General features: G+C 43.9%; 1 protein-coding gene across 5 annotated transcripts in view; it reads right to left on the bottom strand.

Annotated features, from left to right (window-relative positions):
- Nucleotides 1-12,915, bottom strand: part of MAP2 (microtubule associated protein 2) — a 219,796-nt gene extending 206,881 nt beyond the window's left edge. For all 5 annotated transcript variants that reach the window (XM_084209753.1, XM_084209756.1, XM_084209758.1 and 2 more), the window contains exon 1: nucleotides 12,821-12,915. The gene's annotated coding sequence lies outside the window, so the exon portion shown is untranslated. The remainder of the gene's footprint in view (nucleotides 1-12,820) is intronic.
- Between the last annotated feature and the right edge of the window lie 4,499 nt (nucleotides 12,916-17,414).

The raw sequence follows: 17,414 nt of genomic DNA, 5'->3' as shown, positions 1-17,414 counted from the left end.
TGTTTATTACCACACATATGTCCCTGTGACTATCACCAATAGACAGTGCCAGGACTATTTCTGACTATTAATAGGAAGTGCAACATTTTCACTGTGACCCTGTGCTTTGTGTCCTTCACAAAAAAAAAAAAAAAAAAAATTCCAAAGTAAGACCAGTTTTTATAATAGTACCATTTATACAGAAAACAGGTGATTTAAAATGTACTAAGCAAGACTAGCGACCAGGGTAATTTGATTTCTTTCAGGGAGCAACACAACCTGTCAGTGTGGTTAGATCCTGTGAACTTTATTTTCAAAATGGACTTTATATTAACAACATGGACTTGAGAGTCCTATGGGCTCATTCAACAACTGCTTGTCCCATAGGGGAATGTGGAGTACCCATGACACAGCACTTCCCTACAAATTAAAAAATCATCTGTTTGGATGTATAGGCTGGCCCATTATCAGTCTTTACGGAGACAGGTACTCCAAGGTCTACAAAAGCAGAGAAAAATCTGTGCTGAACGCCTGAATGTCTTTCACATGTTCACCTGTATGGTGAAACCAGGACAGGGTGGAAGCAAAAATACATGTGGAAAAGGTATCAATCCTAACATAAATATATTTCAACCTACCAAATTGAGGAAAACATGTAACATCGGTTTGCCACCTCTCTAGAGCTTAACGTGTAACGTTTACACAGCACTGTTTTCAGCAATACACAAAAGCTACAGTGAGGAAGTAAAATGTACCATGTGTCATTTCAACTCCTTAGCATTTTATAATTTATCTCCTTCACATCATTCACTGGAGCTTGCCCAGGCTCTCCACAAGATAACATGACTTCACAAGAGCTTATTTTCCCCATGAACAGGCAGACAGATCAAAACACCCAATAACTGGTAACCATCCTTCCCATGAATGGAGATAGTGATTTAACAGACAGAACCTTGGGAAACAAAATTACAAAGGAATGTTTCTGCCTACAGACAGACACTGAAAATAAGCAATATAGAAGAGAGTTAATGGTTTTGTGTAATTTCAGCTTGAGAGGACAACTTTCAAATCAGGATTATTACAGGAGCATCCATCACAAGAAGCAATGAGAACAATGCAGGGAGTCAGCAGGATACAGTTCATCTTGGTCATGCTTCTTCCATTCCCCAGGTAAATCCTGCCATGTGCAGGGAGCAGGGATGCAGTGCTGCCTTTGCTGGTGCAGGCTCTTTTCTGATACCATAAGGCAAGCCTTTCCATCTAGGTGGTTGATTGGGCTAGTAAACTACCAGAAAAGCATTCAATAAATCCACATCCCCTTCTGCAGCAGCTTGTTTTCTCACTGCTGCCCATCGATCATGCAGATTGGGGTGGAAAAGATCAGGCTGCCCCAGGATCAAAAGCATCAGGGGCAAAGGGGCCATTCTCCAGTTCTCCTTCCACAGCCCCATCAAGCTTATGATTAGAACGTTGTGTCTCACTCGGTGGTGGTGCAGAAGGGGCCAATGTGACTGTCAAGGCGGTACAAGCGTCCTCCTTTACCAGTCTCCAGGTGCCAAATGTGCCATGCTAACACTGCCCCCGGACACAAAAGCTCTGCCAGTGTTCTGTTGGCCCAAATAACTTGGTACCACAAAGCGTCCCCTGAAGTGTCCCATGGCTGAGGGTCGAAAACATTGCTGCTATTTAGAGTCAGATCACAGACTTTAGCCCGTAACAAGTCTGTTCAAATCTGTAGATTCAGTTTTCCTGACGTGCTTTTTCAAAATCAGTGGCATTGTCTTTGGGACATCCTTTTGCTCCTGGGATACATCACTCCCCATGTTCTCAGCTGCTTACCCTCCATCCTGCAGAAAGGTCAATTAGCACCATGGGCTTCATTTCAACCCCTGGGCTTCATCTCAGCCTCCTGTAAAGTCCAGCTGAGTGTTGTCACTGGTGCAGCCACTAGTTGCCTATTTAAGTCCCTGTTTGGCTGCCATTTGTGACAATTAATTGCAGAAACTCAACAGCACTTTTCCACCAGGTTCCTCTCGCAGAGCACCTGCCACATTCCCATCTCCTCCCCCCAAGGTCAGGCAGAGACAAGCTTCTCTCTGCTGCCATAGCATTCAGCAGGCACATCTCACAGCCTGTATCTCAGTTCCACCTTATCTCTCTTCAGGCCAAATCCAGAAAATATTTATTTGTTTACTTGCAGTAGTCAGTTCTCAGGAATGTTTCAGACTGGCTATGTACAAGTAACAGGGTCAGTGGCATGCATAGAAAAATTGTGTCAGTATTTCTCAAACATGACAAGGAAAACTCATTCTTACAGCAAAGACAGAAGCTCTTGTGACTCCTTCCAGTGTATGGAAAAGCAGTCTGTGCTGGGGAACTCTACAGAGTCAGGATGCTCCATCTGTGCTTGGGAATTAGCAGGTTACGAAATGGAAACAGCTGCTGCTCAGAGACACACAGGGCAAAAATGCCTGCTCTGCCCAGCAGCAAGGAATCTGCTTTGCTGGTGTAGGGCACCCAAGTACCCCCAAGAGCCACTGTCCCATCAGTCCCCAGCACAGTCTGTAGCCACCCTAGGCCTTCACTGCCTATGGGGACATGACAGGCCCCGATTGACTTATTGGTGGATACAGAGACAAAGCTAGAATTTGCCCAGAAAATTGCAACACAAATCATGTCCAAGCCCAAAAGAGCTTCTCCAGTTCAACAGGAGATCAAGACCTAAGCACACAGGACAACCTAAAGCCAAAAGCAACAGCACACCTGTGACGGACACACCAGCAGCTCTCACCACTATCCCAGAGCCCCAGCAAGTTCATATGCACTGCTCATCCCACAGCTGTCTTGCCACGATCCCATGCTCCTCAGAAAACAAGCAACATCTCATTTCAAAATAAAATCCAGCAGAAGAATATCTCATGCTCCTTTTCCACAGTTTCATCTATGCAGCAGGTTTCGTAGCTGTGTGCAGCTCTGCCCAGAGCTATGTCTCAATACAAAATGAGTGATTAAACTGAAAAGTAACAAACTGAAAGAGATAAACACAGACAGACCAACACTGGAAGGGGAAATTGCCCAGCACCAGTGGCAGCTGTGAAGGATTTTCAAGTTCAGCTACAAAGTAAATCCATCACGGAAAGGGAAATATTAACAAGTGACTAGAGATATAGTACCTTTATTCTTGAGGCACACTTACTTGCTTGTTTATTTTACTATCTGTATATTTCAATATCTTTTAAAATGCAAGTTTCTGCTAGAAATTGTTTTCACAAGCTTCAAAACATTCTTCAAAGAGCTACTCATCTTCTTAGTGACACAGACAGGGGGCAGGGCTTATTCATTAATCTAGGAGGATTACACTTCAATCTAGATCAACCTTTGCCTGCAGGTAAGAGCAGTAGGGCAGATAAATCCACCAGATTTTCCAACTGCAAAGGCATGAAAGGAATAGAATCCTAAAGAAAATTATGTCATGCTTGGATAGTAAAAAAGGTGAATATAAGCAGATAGCCACTTCTTTTTTATCTGTTGTTCAACAGCTGCTGGAATAGGCAAATTCTATTCCTACTGACCTGTCAGCTCAGAACCTACCTCTAACAGCTGAAGCAAATCTCCATAGCTAGTGTTTCAAGTGAAAATATAGCACATTTCTCTGATGTCCTTTTTCCTGCCTTTTTAATGTGCCCACAGATCACTTTCTCACTGGAGGAAAGCTCATTTTTCATTTACCTTCCCTCTCCCTTAGGCAAGCAAGGAAAAGGCACCAAAAACACTGCTACAGAAAACACAAACACACAGTAGAGGTAAAATATTCATTCTTTCCCCATCCTAGGATATAGACAACTCACTTATTCCACTCCACACTGGAATAAGCAGTGTCATTGAGACCAATCTTGGAATAACTTAAAATGCAGAAGAAAATTCCATCTTCTTCATAAAAAATAACATTACAGCTTCTATCAGCATATAAAACAAATTAGGAACAAAAATAAATCTTCCAAGCAACTGATACGTCTGTACTTAAATTCAGATGAGTTTGGCAGAGCAGTAAGGGGAAATCACCTGGTGCCAACCACAGAGGTATTTCAGAGGAAAGCTCCATAATGCCAAACCTGCAGGGAAGTCTTTCTGACCCTGACAGTAAACATGGACTCATGCCCTGAAGTATGAAACACATTCATTTTGCCCAATATTTTTTTTCCCTCCTCCTGCTTGTAAGAGGTGGTAAAAGAATTCAGTCCTAAAACACTTAATTTAAAGGGTAAACAAGTTACTTTAAGTACAGCTTGCACATTCACCAAGTTGCTCTGTTCCCATCACTGGAATAAAACAGAAAATTCTTGACACCACCCAAAAGAAGGAGTATCTGCCTTAAAATAGCCAGTAGCATTTTTATCTGCTGGCTCAGAGTGGTACACACTTTCCAGCAATTAAATATTGTCATTGGCAGCATCTTTTATAAAATAAATTAATTACAGTCAAGGACTAGTCTCTCATAAATAGCAGTGTATAAATCTCTGTGTGCTAAAAAAAAAAAAAAAAAATAGAATCACTTCCTGAAAAGTTTTCAAAGCACTGAATAAGGCATTGTTTCAGCAGATTTTACTTACTTACTATAAGTGTCACAAAGCCTGACCTCACAATACAGCGTTCAAAGACTTAGTCCAGAGGAATCAAAGGACAGAAGTTCCCATAATTACAGCTGCTCAGTGCACATCAAGCAACACTGGCAGCACTTTCACAAGTCAGCACCCACCCAAAGGTCAGTGTCTGAACAGACCCATGGTCTGCAGGACTGGCTGGCAGGAAAGGCCTGACTTTGCCTGTTGGTAATTGCAGGTAATGATGCAGGTCACTGCTGGCATCCTGATAGCAGCATTGCCATCTAAATTAAACACACAGTCCAGCATCTCAAATATCAATATCATAAATATGGTAAAATGGGAAATGTGTTTCTAATTTCCAAGTGCCTGTAATTATCAATTGGAACTTTGCAACAAATTATTAATTCCATTTATTGCTAAGAGTGATGCTCAAAGCATACAAGGGACCAAAAGAAGTGAAGGGGGAAAAAAAAGCCTAAGTGAACTCAGCATTTTTTGCTCAGAGAAGAGTACTAAAGGTCATTCTCAGTGCATACAGTTGGATTTTTTTCCCCAAATGCATTCCACAAAAAACATTCTCAACCATTTGTATTGAAAGGTAAATTTAGAAGAATTTTTAATACTGCATTCAAAATCCTGCTAATGTTTTAAGCAACACTAGTAGCACACCATTAAAAATTATCTAAATTAAAAGACTATAGGTATTCTCTATAAATCACTTCTGCTATTTTTGGCAACCCGTGGAGTATAAAGTTTTATATATATATATATTAATTTTCAGTAATAGAAAATGCCTTTTATTAAAATTTTAAACATAAATTTATTATATGCTGTAACAGACAGCACAAGAAATAAGAAATACTTAGATTCAGTATTCTGCTGTGTTTTATTCAGAAGCACAACCAGCTCTCTACAGCCTAAAAAGCTTAACTTTGCAGAACAACATGGAATGAAGGCTTATTTACCACACTCTATCCTTTGCTCTACGGAATGAATCAGGTTATTAAGCATTCCACACACACACACAGGGGTTTGTTTGCTTTGCTTTTTTTTTTTTTAATTACTCTTGTTGGAGGTTAGGATTTTCCCTATTTTTTTTTTCTTTCTCTCAGGGACTTTTGTCCTATTTATTGCCTAAGAGATGATAATGATTGGTACCTAAGAGGCAAAAAGAAGTGGCCAAGGCGGGGGACAGGGTGCAGCTGGCTACTCTTAGCTGGGGTTTTTTTCTCTTGGGAAGGGCAAAGACAGGATGAGATTTTGGCTTCCAGACACACTTAGCCACAACCCTAAATACCTGGGTCTGCTCTGGACTCCTGGCAACACAGACACTGACTCCAGGTATGTTCTGAGCATGCTGTGAGGAACCTTTGGCCCAAACACTGCCCTAACAGTGCAAATCGAGAACTCTGATACAAATCTGGAGGAGCTGACATTCTTATTTCAGAAATATCCCTTCTATTCTTGTGGCTACCTCCCTGCACTATGTATTTTGTAATACAGGTAGCAGAGGAGCACTGAAGGAGGATAGGATCCAAGCAGCTTAGGGCCATCACAGCTGCTTTCATCTCTGATGCCCTCCCACCCCAAGATACAGGTAGACAAGAGGGATGGGATATGAACGACCAACCATCCAGACCACCCCTTCAGCAAGGTCTGTCCTCCTCCTTTGCAAATCATCCAGCTCCACCCCTGCATGCCTCCTTTCTGAGCCCTTGGCTTTTTTTTTTTTTCCTCAGCCTCCTTGAACAATCTTCTAATTGCTGATAGAAACAAAAGCCAGTATGAGTTTCAGCATACTCAAGGGAAGCAGACAAATGCCTACACGCATGACTAGAGCCTTGCTGCAAACAGGCAGGGCAGGCTGCCTGCCTGGCACACCCTGTAACACAGCCTGCAGGAGGAGCAGCCCAGCACCTGAGAGCACATCAGGAACCAGCAGCCAGGGATATGTCAGCAGGAGTCCTCTGTCAGCAGAAACCTACACATGAACATCCAGCTGCTGGTCATCAAGCCACAGTCACAGCACTTCAAGCAAAAGGAGAAGCTTTGCTGTCTGAGCAATACCAGGTGGTCAGAAGAGGAAGGGATGCCTAGGCACACCTCAGACATCACACATCAGCTGCAAGAATTGGGCAGGGGCATTAGAAGACTGTGGTGTCTCTTTGTCCAACAATCAGCCAGGGGACAGTAAAAGCATGTTAACATTAGTAGGCTCTGGCACAGCATATGGCCTTGGGTCTGGCCAAAGTCCCCATGAGGGGATCAGATCTATCTGCTCAGACCTAGTCACAGAGGGACTGCTGTGGAAAACAGAGTAACTCGGCATGAGAAGATCTGGTTAGCTAAAACAAGCTGACCAGATTTCCAGCTAACCAGAATTCAAATCCACACTTGAACCCTCCTTAAAGTCAAAGGGTTTTGAACACACACTTTCAGCCCATTTCACAGCAGACACAGAAAAAATGCTTTCCTCACAGTCCCTCTCAAGACTCTGAGCCTTCCCAGGGAAAAGGGTGTCCTTGCACTTAATGTCTGGCACCTTGCAATTGCCCTTGCTGTACAAGTTGTTCAGATATCCTCAACACGAAGTGAGGAGAACAAAAGGAGAGAAACTTTACCTCAAACTCAGCTGAGGCTCCTCCAGGAACAGCTGTGGTTGAGATACATAGGGAAGGAGGCCAATCCATCCTTGCTCACAGCCAGCAGATGCAGGATTCTGGCCCAGCAGGGAAGCACACAGGCCACTTTTGAATGTCTACAGCACTTTCTACTGTTCGTCTCTGGATCAAATTTGGACCAAGGTAGGAGATTTCAAAAACACATCCCAAACTCTGTTTAGAACCTTCACAATATATTTTCATTTTGAGACAGCTCCTAGCTTTGTTCATCCAAGATCAGAACCTCAGGAAAAGTGGCAAGTCTTGCATAGCCAAGCAGCTGCCCTCAGAGATAATCTATGTTCCTAAAGATAGAACTGACCATTCCTAGTTCTAAACCAGAAACCAGCCCCTATCATCCTCTCCAGAAAACAAAGTGAAAACATAGGGTTAATTGAATCAATAGGTCCTATAATTAAATGCTGCCAAGTTAGCTGACATGATTGGACTACTGGGTTTGGTTTGTTCAGAGGTTTTTTTCTTGTTTATCCAGAGGTTGCATTGCTTAAAATAGAGCTAATTTCGCAAACAGCTATTGAAATTTAGTTTAAAACTCTCTCAGAAAATAAAATGACAAGTTTCACAGAGAGAAAAGTAACTTTTCACAGACTCAACTCACTGGAAGCTACGGCAATCTGTCTTAGAGCTATTAGAAGTACTAAAAGAAAGAAATCGTCCTACTTCTTGCTGGGGGCTTGACACAAGACAATAAATATTCCTCAATTCCTTGTACCCATGAGTGCCAAGTCTAAATGAAGGAGGAAAATTTGCTAGAAGACCTTAATTCTACCTACAAATCCACCACTTAAGAATTGTTAGGTGTAAACTGATTATTTCCCTGATGGCAAAAAGTACCCCAGATTTTCAATAATCAGAAAACAGAGCTGCAAATGGCATTGTCTCTTTCCAGATGGTGCAAGTCAGGTACAGATTCAATGAACTCATCACAGTTTCTGATTTTCTGATTTTCACCACTTAACCCTGCTGGTTGTAATAAGGCCACTGTCTCCCTTATACTATATGGAACACAAATATATTTTATCTGGAAGCATCATGTGCAAAAACAAATAAATTGTTTCTGTGGTGTAATAAATAGTCTCATTACATCACAGAAAGTTAGAAAAACGTGAACTTTAAAAATGCTAGAAGAGAAACAGCGTATCAGAACACCGGTCAAGCCTATCAACCAGCACTAACCTGTCTCACAGACTGCAGAAAACAAAGAGAATTGACCAAGCCACACCTTTTCACCATAATTCCTTTCAAACCGGCACCCTAACAAAGATGCAGGATACAGAGTACAAACACTAGCGCTCCGAAGCTGATGCCTGCTATCCCTTTCTGCCACCTCCCCAGTCAAGACAAAAGAACAAAGATCAGTTTCATCTGTGAGACTGCTGTAGGGAAAAACAGCAGTGAGTGTAAAACCATAAGGATTAGCTCATCTTTTCTCCTTAATGCTACAGCAAACAATTAGTGTTAAAGTAAAATGGGTCAATCAAGACCTCAAATCCTCTTAACAGCTAGTACAGTAACCCATGTGGCCACAACAATCCAAATTAACCCCATGGATACATCAGTTCTTTCCTCTGATACCTAGAAAGCAATTACAAATGTCACACTGAACGTCCCTCTGAAACACCCTTGTATAGTTTAGTAGCATAACCTGCTATTAAACCTTCCACAAAATAAAAGCTTTTCCCTTTACTGCGGCAGGCAGCTTAAACCATCTCTGTTTTCCAGCACCAATCCTCTAAATCAGCTCCACCCATGGAAATAAGTCTCATGCTGTTTTTTCTTATTAACTGAGATGCAGTATGGAAGTGCTGCCGATGAGCACACCTGTACATGATGCAGAAGAATGGAAGAAAAAGTATCAACCCTAAATATGTCAAGACCCACCCATACTCTGCCTTAGCATGTGCACGTGTGTTTGGGAAGAGATAAGCCATGTCATGATCTTAGAGAACACTGCACATCTCCATGCTTTGTCTGGAAGTACTTGGTATCTCTAAATATCAGGGGGCTTACAACACAGAGCCCACACACTATGAATTTATCCTCTTTCTCCTTTCATAAAAAACATTCTCTTTTCTGTAAAAACATGCTTAATTTTTAAACGTGCCTAAAGCTGACTTTCAAGCACAATTAAGCATGTGTTTGAACTGAATAAATACAGATGGATCAAAACAACTATCCATGAGTCTTAAGGAACAATTCTACATATCAGCTCATACATACCTTTATTTCTTCATCAGGTGCACACATGAAGATAGCACAAAACCCAAAATATTTAGATATTCAGAAACTCAGTTTAGAAAGGACCTTGGGAAGTCACCTTGTCTCAGGACCCCTATTACACCTTTCCGAATTTCTGCTCTTTATTGTGCGCATGTTAAGTGCAACACTCCCTAATTCCTTCCTAGTTAAGGCTTCAGTTCAGCTTCCAGTGTCCTGCAGCCAGAAATGCCTTTTCTGAAACCCAAATAAAGCCAAGGGGTGGATTTTTTTTTTTTTGTCTGTGTGCCAGAAGTTTTACCAGATCAGTTCTCAGCACAGCCACTGCCTGCAGTGTAGGCAAAAGATCTGCAAGAAACTCAGGCTTTAGGCACCAGTAGAGCTTTTATTTTCCTTTCTTAAGCTGATTATCATTTGTCCCACCATGGCAGATCAGATTTCAGATCCTTCATCTGCTGCAGATATGTTACAAGCTCTGTTGTACCTTGTGTCTTTCTAGAGACATTAGTAATCAAAAGGTGACTTTCAGAAAGCCTCCACCATAAAGTCCTCACAACCTCAATTCTTTTTTACTTCTTTTTCTTCTTCCAACCCCATTAAGAAAACAAACCTGTCCCCAACACATGTGTGTGACATGCCACATTGGGAGGTGAAGCTGAAACAGCCCAGCAGAATCTGCAATGGGCCTCAGCCCTGTTTCTGTGGTTAGACATTTCTAGCAACTTCCACAGACAGTTGTTAAGTGAGCACAGTGCCAGTGCTGGAGGGCCCAGAGCCCACTCTGTCAGCACACATAGCAAATGCTTCCTCTGTGAATTTAGGTATATGGTTTAGCAAAGGGTAACGTGTACAGAAAGGAGCATGACAGACTGAAAGGAAAGGTATGCTTCTGGAAAAAACATCTGGCAACAGGGGAATTCTTAACCCACAGAATGCAGCAATTCATTTAGGGACTGTTGTGATCAGATCACTCCTGCCTAGGCACAGCACCTCAGGGGTCATTAAATTACAACAATTCCTTTATCATCCACACATATTAAAGAACACAGCTAAGTGGGTATGATATAACCTACCATAATAATTACATCAGTCCTCTAAATCAAGGCTGCATTTGCTGCTTTACGTAACAAACTGCATTATAAGCACAATAACCTGCCCTCCAGTGTGCTAAAACTCTCCACAGAAGAACAGCAACTCCTAATTCTCAGGATGACAGCTCTTTGGCTTCTCTCAACACCCACAGGAAATGTGCAATATGGGTGCAACAAACTGAAAAGTTCCAAAAACCAAATCCTGTCCCTTGATGAGATAAGAAAAGATGAGAAGAGATAGAATTTATGGCACCATGCTCCACTGCTGAGATCATCCCTCCTCCCAGAGCCCTGTGCCAGGGCTCACCTGCATGTTTCATTACCATGCAGAACAGCCTCAATAAGCCGCTGGGGTTATTTTCAGTGTGTTACTTTAGCTCACCTGTAAATGCCTGAGCTCCAGGACACTGGCACCACATGAAGACTGAGGTCTCGCCCACTGCTGAGTGCACCCTCAGTGTCTTGCAAATGAAACAGACAGTGAGGCGTTGGTGGTTCCCAGTCCTAGCTGCTACACGGGTGAGTCTGGGCTCCTTTGTGCATATCAGCTGGAGAAATGAACAACCATCCACAAACTTAACTGGACTGCCTTCACCCTAACTGAAGGGAGCCTGTAGCACACCCAGGGGAAGTGGCCAGTCTTTCACTGTTCATTAATCACTTTTTCATCATCTATGACGTAAGGCAGGGACAACTTCACTATGCCATGCCCTCTCAGCACATTCTCTTCCCAGGCAATGCTGACGCCATCCAGTCAGGAGGGAAGGGAAAGAAGCTATTGAAAATAAATACATTCTGTAGCTGAGCCTCTTCTTGAGTCTTATGGCTATGAGATCTGTAGTCCAGACATCCCTGACGGTCTAAACCAGCACAGGTGAAAAGAAACAGGTTCTTTCATGGAGAGGAAGCAAAGGTTTGTGGAGAAAATGGGAAGAAACAGAACCGACAGAATATGTGATTCAATCTCACATGGAAGAACCCTTCTGAAAACAAAAGGGACAGGTTTTCTGAACAATAAGCAGCACAAATGCTGGACAGCAAGCGATTTGTTGAGGAAGGATGGAGTATGATTTATTGGCATGACCAGAGGGACATGACAAATTATGAAAATTGATGCTAGAGACCTAGAATTAGTACGACTTGCAACATACGTGTGCATACATCCCATTCTACCGCATGTTAATGCTATGTTAATTGCTATTCTGTTAATTGCTATGTTAAAATGATATTCTCTATGCTAATGCTCATTTACAAGTGAAAACCTACACCTCTGTATCAGGAAGAATCCTACACGAAAACCCACCAAAACGACCAGAGAGTATGTTTATTGGGAGGAAAACCGAAAGTTCCTGATTAACCCAGGGAAATTGACCAGGTTGGTATCTTTCAATACGGAGAGCAATTCTCCCGGCATGCGGCACACCCCCTTCTTTCCCGAAGGTGCTCCATAAAGCACATCTTATCCAAAGGGCAGGTCGGAGTGTCTCCTTTGAATGGGTGCGGGACAGATGAAGGCGAGCACGGTTTATCTGTGGCTGGGTGCAGCAGCACGGCAGCGCAGCGCAGCACACGCCTACGGCTCCTACCTGCAGCCATCTGAGCCAGGCACATTTTACATCACTTTCTCCTACATAAAAAGGCATTGTTCGCCGCTGGGCTCCCGTGCACGGCTGTTTCCCTCCCTGATCCATGCAACACAGGGAATCATTTTTTTAGGTGGTGAGGTTCCCCCCCCCCCTTCCGATGCAAATTAACAGCGCTTACAGCCCTCGCCTCACACAACGTTCTTTGTTCAGCCGCCCAGATCCCCTTAGAGGAGCTTAGGGGTGGGGGCAGCAGAGGACAGAGGCTGGCATCCCCCGGAGGGGTTTACAGCCCGGAGATGCTCTGAGCCCTCAGCGCAGCCGCCCCCGTGAAGGCAAAGCGGGCGTTACCGGGCGGCCGCCCCGCTCCATTTTTACCTCCGGGAGGTGGGGCGGGGGCGACCCGCGGAGAACTCCGGTCCGGCTCCGGGACTGAAGGGCCCAAAGAAGGGACGGACGGACGGACGGACGGACCCTCAGGAGCGGGGTGCCCCCCAAACGGGCTCGCGACAGCCGCAAGGCGGGAAGCGCGCGCGGCTGCCCCCCCCCCACACGCACCCACCCCCCTTTCCCTGCACTCCGCAACGGCGCCGGCCCCGCGCCCCCGCCCCGCCCGGCCCTCATCCTCCTCCTCCTCCTCCGACGGGGCTCGGCACGGTCCTTACCTGAGCGCCACGGCGGCTGCCGGCACCCACGGGCACACGGAGGACGCGGGGTACCCGGCTCCAGCCGACCCGCCCCGCCGCTCTCGGGGCTGTCGCCGGGACGCGGCCGCCTGCGCGCCGCGAGCCCCCGGGACCCGCCCCCGGCCCCGCCCCGGCCCCGCCGCCGCTCCCGCAGGGCCCCCGCGCCTGTGGAGGTGGAGGAGCGGCCCCTCCGCCCCGCCCCGGCCCCTGCATTGCAGAGACTCCGAGCCGGGCTCCGGGACAGCCAGCCCGCGCCCAGACACGGGCCTGCCCGGTGCCGCCGCGTCCGGCCCTGCCCTGCCCTGCCGCTGGTGGAAAACCTTCCCGGAAGCCCCTCACCTGGTTTCGTTTGGATCTGCCGAGTCCGGCTCAGTCCAGCTCAGTCTAATTCCTCCTTTTCCTCTGGAGAAAGAGAGCAAATAACAGTGAGATCGGTGAAAAAACCCCTTTCCAACACCCTCAGACACCGTGCTGCTGCTCACTTCCACGCTGCTTTCGTAGGGCCGGGCTTTCCAGCCATTTCCTGGAATCTGGCAATAAAAGATATCCTATTACTATGTCACTTACCACATTCTCGCACGGAACTGTCCCCCTCAGGGTGTCCATTACAGTCGCTATACTCCAAAGTCATTCCTCCCACAGTGTCACTGTGGTAGGGCTACAGCATCAGCTCATCTCACCTGTTACAGCCAGAACCGCGCCATCCCAACCCACCTGGGCTGGAGATGAAAGAGGAAAATGCTGCTTTCTTACCTCCTCTCTTTCCCTAAGCAAATTTTAGTTTGTTAATAATTCATGACTGCAAAAGTCATCCTGTTGGAATCTTGTACCAAAAATTCTGAGTACGCCATGTATGTGTTAGCCTGTAATAATGTTTTGAAGGTGCTATATTTGGATTCAGTAAAGATAAATATATTTGGGGACCTAGAGTGCACACTGTTACCCATACTGCAGTGGTAAAACTTTAAACATTAAATTCAGTTTGGCTGCGTTTTGCTGCATCACTGTGAGCAAGTTATCCACATTTTTTCCCAAATGTCACTAATTTTAGGTAGCCAGCTTGCTTTCAAGCGTGATTTTTTGGGAGTACTGAGCACTTGGGTATTTTTGTGGGCTTTAGCAGGTTATCTAGAAGATTTCACATGTGTAATTTGGGCCATGTGTGTCTTAGACTGAGGGGTCCAAATGCAGCTCAGGAAAGCCTAGGTCCCGCCCTTGCGTCTGTTTCTTCATTCACAAAGAAATACCCTCAGCAACTTCTATGTCTATTTCATGTTCAGGGTATGTCAGTGCTAATGAAGTGACTTGGGAAGGCCAGGTTACTTTGTTAAGTATTTTTATGTATTTGCAAATCAGGAAATTTTCATTTAAAAAGAGTGAGGACTACAAACATTTCTTCCAGTACTTTTCCTGAGCCCTCCTCAAGCTGTTTTGAGAGAACTTCCCACCGCTGCTGTTTTCTCACATTTCATCTGTAAATCAGTGCCATGCAAAGGGAGCAGGATTTTGCCAAGGTGACAAAGGCATCATGCTCCCTGCTTGTTACTCACCATCAGTGATGTACATCCTTCCAGAGATGCTTTCAGAGAAAATGGATTAGCTGCAGTCAGTCTTTCTCCCAGGCTGCCAGGAGGAAATTCACTGGTTCAGGGCACGTGCACCAGTGTCTGCAATACCCTGAAGAGCCTCAGTGCCTTTCTCCTGCTGGGTTTTTTTTTTTCTGTACCTCTCCTTGGAGGCCTAGGCGTCCATGCAAAGACCTTGATGGAGTTCTCCCCACAAGCACAGGAACTTTTCCCTTCCTCTCACCACCTAGAGAATGTGAATGCAGGTTTAACATAAAGCCTAATCAGAAGCAGCCCTGAGAGGGAATGAGAAGTTGACTTGACCAAGAAGAAAAAGTTAATCTTCATCCAAATGGAAATTAGATTAATTTAAAGCTTACAACATTGAAAAAAAAAGGGGGGAGGAATGACAGCCTTTCATTGGACGCAAACACTGCAGTGGCTATCATGGAAAAGATGAAAAGATGTCTTAATGGAAAGACACATGTACAATAAACTGTGCAGTGTCCATAAACATTCCTAGAGATCAGAGTGGGGTGTAACTAACCAGAGACATGCTCAGAATATTCCATGTGTGACACAGAATCCATGCCTCAAGCTCAGATGCAGCTCAGCAGCAGCCTGCAGAGAGAGACAGAGAGAAAGAGAAGGTGAGTCTTAGAAGTTAGTCATTCAGTTGCATCTCTCCTTTAAACAATCATGAAAGATGATGAAAAATAATGGCAGTCACCATTTTCCCTGAGATAATTACCTAATCAAATTACCTTATACTTCACATGAAATATTCAGCAGCAGTGTTGACACTAGATGTTTTAAGACAGAAAAAATATTTTAATTCATGTTAGAAATATAAAAATGCATGCACATACTTTTATTAGAAATATTCATGCAGAGATCAGAAAGCATCATTCCACTAAGTGATTGTGGGGAAAAATTTTTTGTATAAAGGAAAAAAAAAAAAACTTGCATCACCTCATAAACCATGAGCTTTGAGATGCTGAATGATGGACCCCTGTAAGGAAGTCTGGTAAGTCAAATACAGAGGATTTTTTGCCTGCCTACTAAAAGAAAAAGGAATGAAATTGCCTATAGTTGTCTTTAGAACAGATTAATTTGAAACTGTGTCTGGGGAATGCTGTTTGAAAAGGAATTTGTGTCAGTACTTTGTCTCTTACTATATAGTTAAGTAACAATTCCCCACTGCTCTCCTGAGAGTTTATTGGGATGCAGTAGTGGCAGCCTAGGTATTTGGCATCACTTCAGACGGGGGAAGGAAACATTTAATTTCTCAAAAACACAATGACTCAAGCCTTGGCGCCAATGTCACCACATTAGCTGAGCAATCAGAGCAGTCAAGACAAAGTCAGCTTTTATTTTATTGATGATGGGAAGAGCTGCGAGCACCACTGAGGTTAATGAAACAAAGGAGTATGGCTACGGTCCCCTTGCACATTACTCTCGGTGGCATATTTGCAGTCTGTGGGCACGCTGAGCAGTTTTTTCCCCACCTTTCTCCTCGTAAACGCCTCGGTTAAGGTGACCGGGAAAGGCAGAGCTCCTGCCTCGGCATTGCTGGGATGTTTTCAGGGGTTGGAAAAGTCTAGGGTCCCTCTAGTGCCCAACAGAGGCAATGGGGGGGGAAAGGGAGCTGAAGAGCTCCTTCAAATGCTGATCAACGACTAGGCAAAATAAAAACTTCCACTGAAAACAGAATGGACTTATCCCTGTATTTGCATCACAAACTATGTTCTTTTTTTTTTCTTTTTCTGACAAGAAACTCAGCTGTATCTCATCAGCTCATATAGTAACATTTCCATGTAAAAGCCTTCCTTTTTCTGCCTGTCTCCCATTTGATTACATTTACCATTCAAACATTATTTGGAGATACTACCTGTTTGTAAATGTAAATATCTCAGGTTGCTACAGGAAAGCTTTAAGCAAAGGTGAGATCTAGCCCAGTGGAAGGACTTGTTCAAGAGCAACGCTGCCTTTGTCAATTTAGTTATCTTTGGTCTTTTTGTGCAAGGGACTCTAAGTACCCATGTGAATTATGATGGGAGAATTAGCTTCAGGGAGCTGCACTCTAATTTGCTAAATGCTTTTGATGTCAAAAGCCAGTCTCTGCATTAGAAACAGAATAATTTGAAAGCAGAGAGAGGGTACAAAATACTTGGGCAACCAGCACTCAGGGCTGCAAGGAGATAAGAATTGCAGTAGAGAATGCATTGCAGCAGACACCTTCATTTCTCACTGCTGGGATTGAAAGGAAAGAGTCCCCAATGAACCAATGTGAAAAATGGACAGAATTGGTCCCTTACAGGCTTCATGGTTGTGTGCATTTACCCAATCCAGGTACTTTTTCCTCTCAGCTCTTACAGCTTTGTGAAATTTTGGTTATGGGTCTGATTCCTCTGCTGAAGAGAAGAAAGCTGGGTGTCAGACTTGTTGTGACATCTCACAGAATGTTTTTAAATGTGTTCAAAATGAAGCAAGGGGAGTACTGATCCCTGCACAAGTTCTTAACCTAAACCAATTTTCACTGCTTTAACCCATTTTCTGGGGCACAGAACAATAGTTCATCTCTTAAATTTCCATATGAACAAGAAGGAAAAAAAAAAACAAACTCTCTAAGAAAATAAATTTTGTTGCTCTTGGAATTTTCTAGCTAAAGAATGATTGCAAGGAAGTTTTGAGTTGGGTTACTTGTTTTTCCATCTCCAGCTTCTTACTACTACAACTGTTGCCTTCTTCATCTATCTTGAGAATTGGGGGAATAAAACTAATGCACCCTTCAGCCTTACCAGGTCTTTGAATGAAAAAAAGCTAAAAAACCCACTGCCTACTTACAGGACCAAACAGAAGATGAACAGAACACACACTAAGTTTTATGTAGTGAAATCTCTTTGCACATTGAATCTCTAGCAAAACTACATGAAAAATTAGCTTTTCAAAATAAATATGATGTGTAAGTTACTGAATAGTCAAACTGTTAAGAATACAAGGAATAT

Source organism: Fringilla coelebs, assembly GCF_963513975.1.
Source record: "Fringilla coelebs genome assembly, chromosome: 7".
In the NCBI taxonomy this organism is placed as follows: domain Eukaryota; kingdom Metazoa; phylum Chordata; class Aves; order Passeriformes; family Fringillidae; genus Fringilla; species Fringilla coelebs.
Note: the sequence above shows the minus strand (reverse complement) of the source record. Positions and strands in the feature narration are given on the sequence as shown.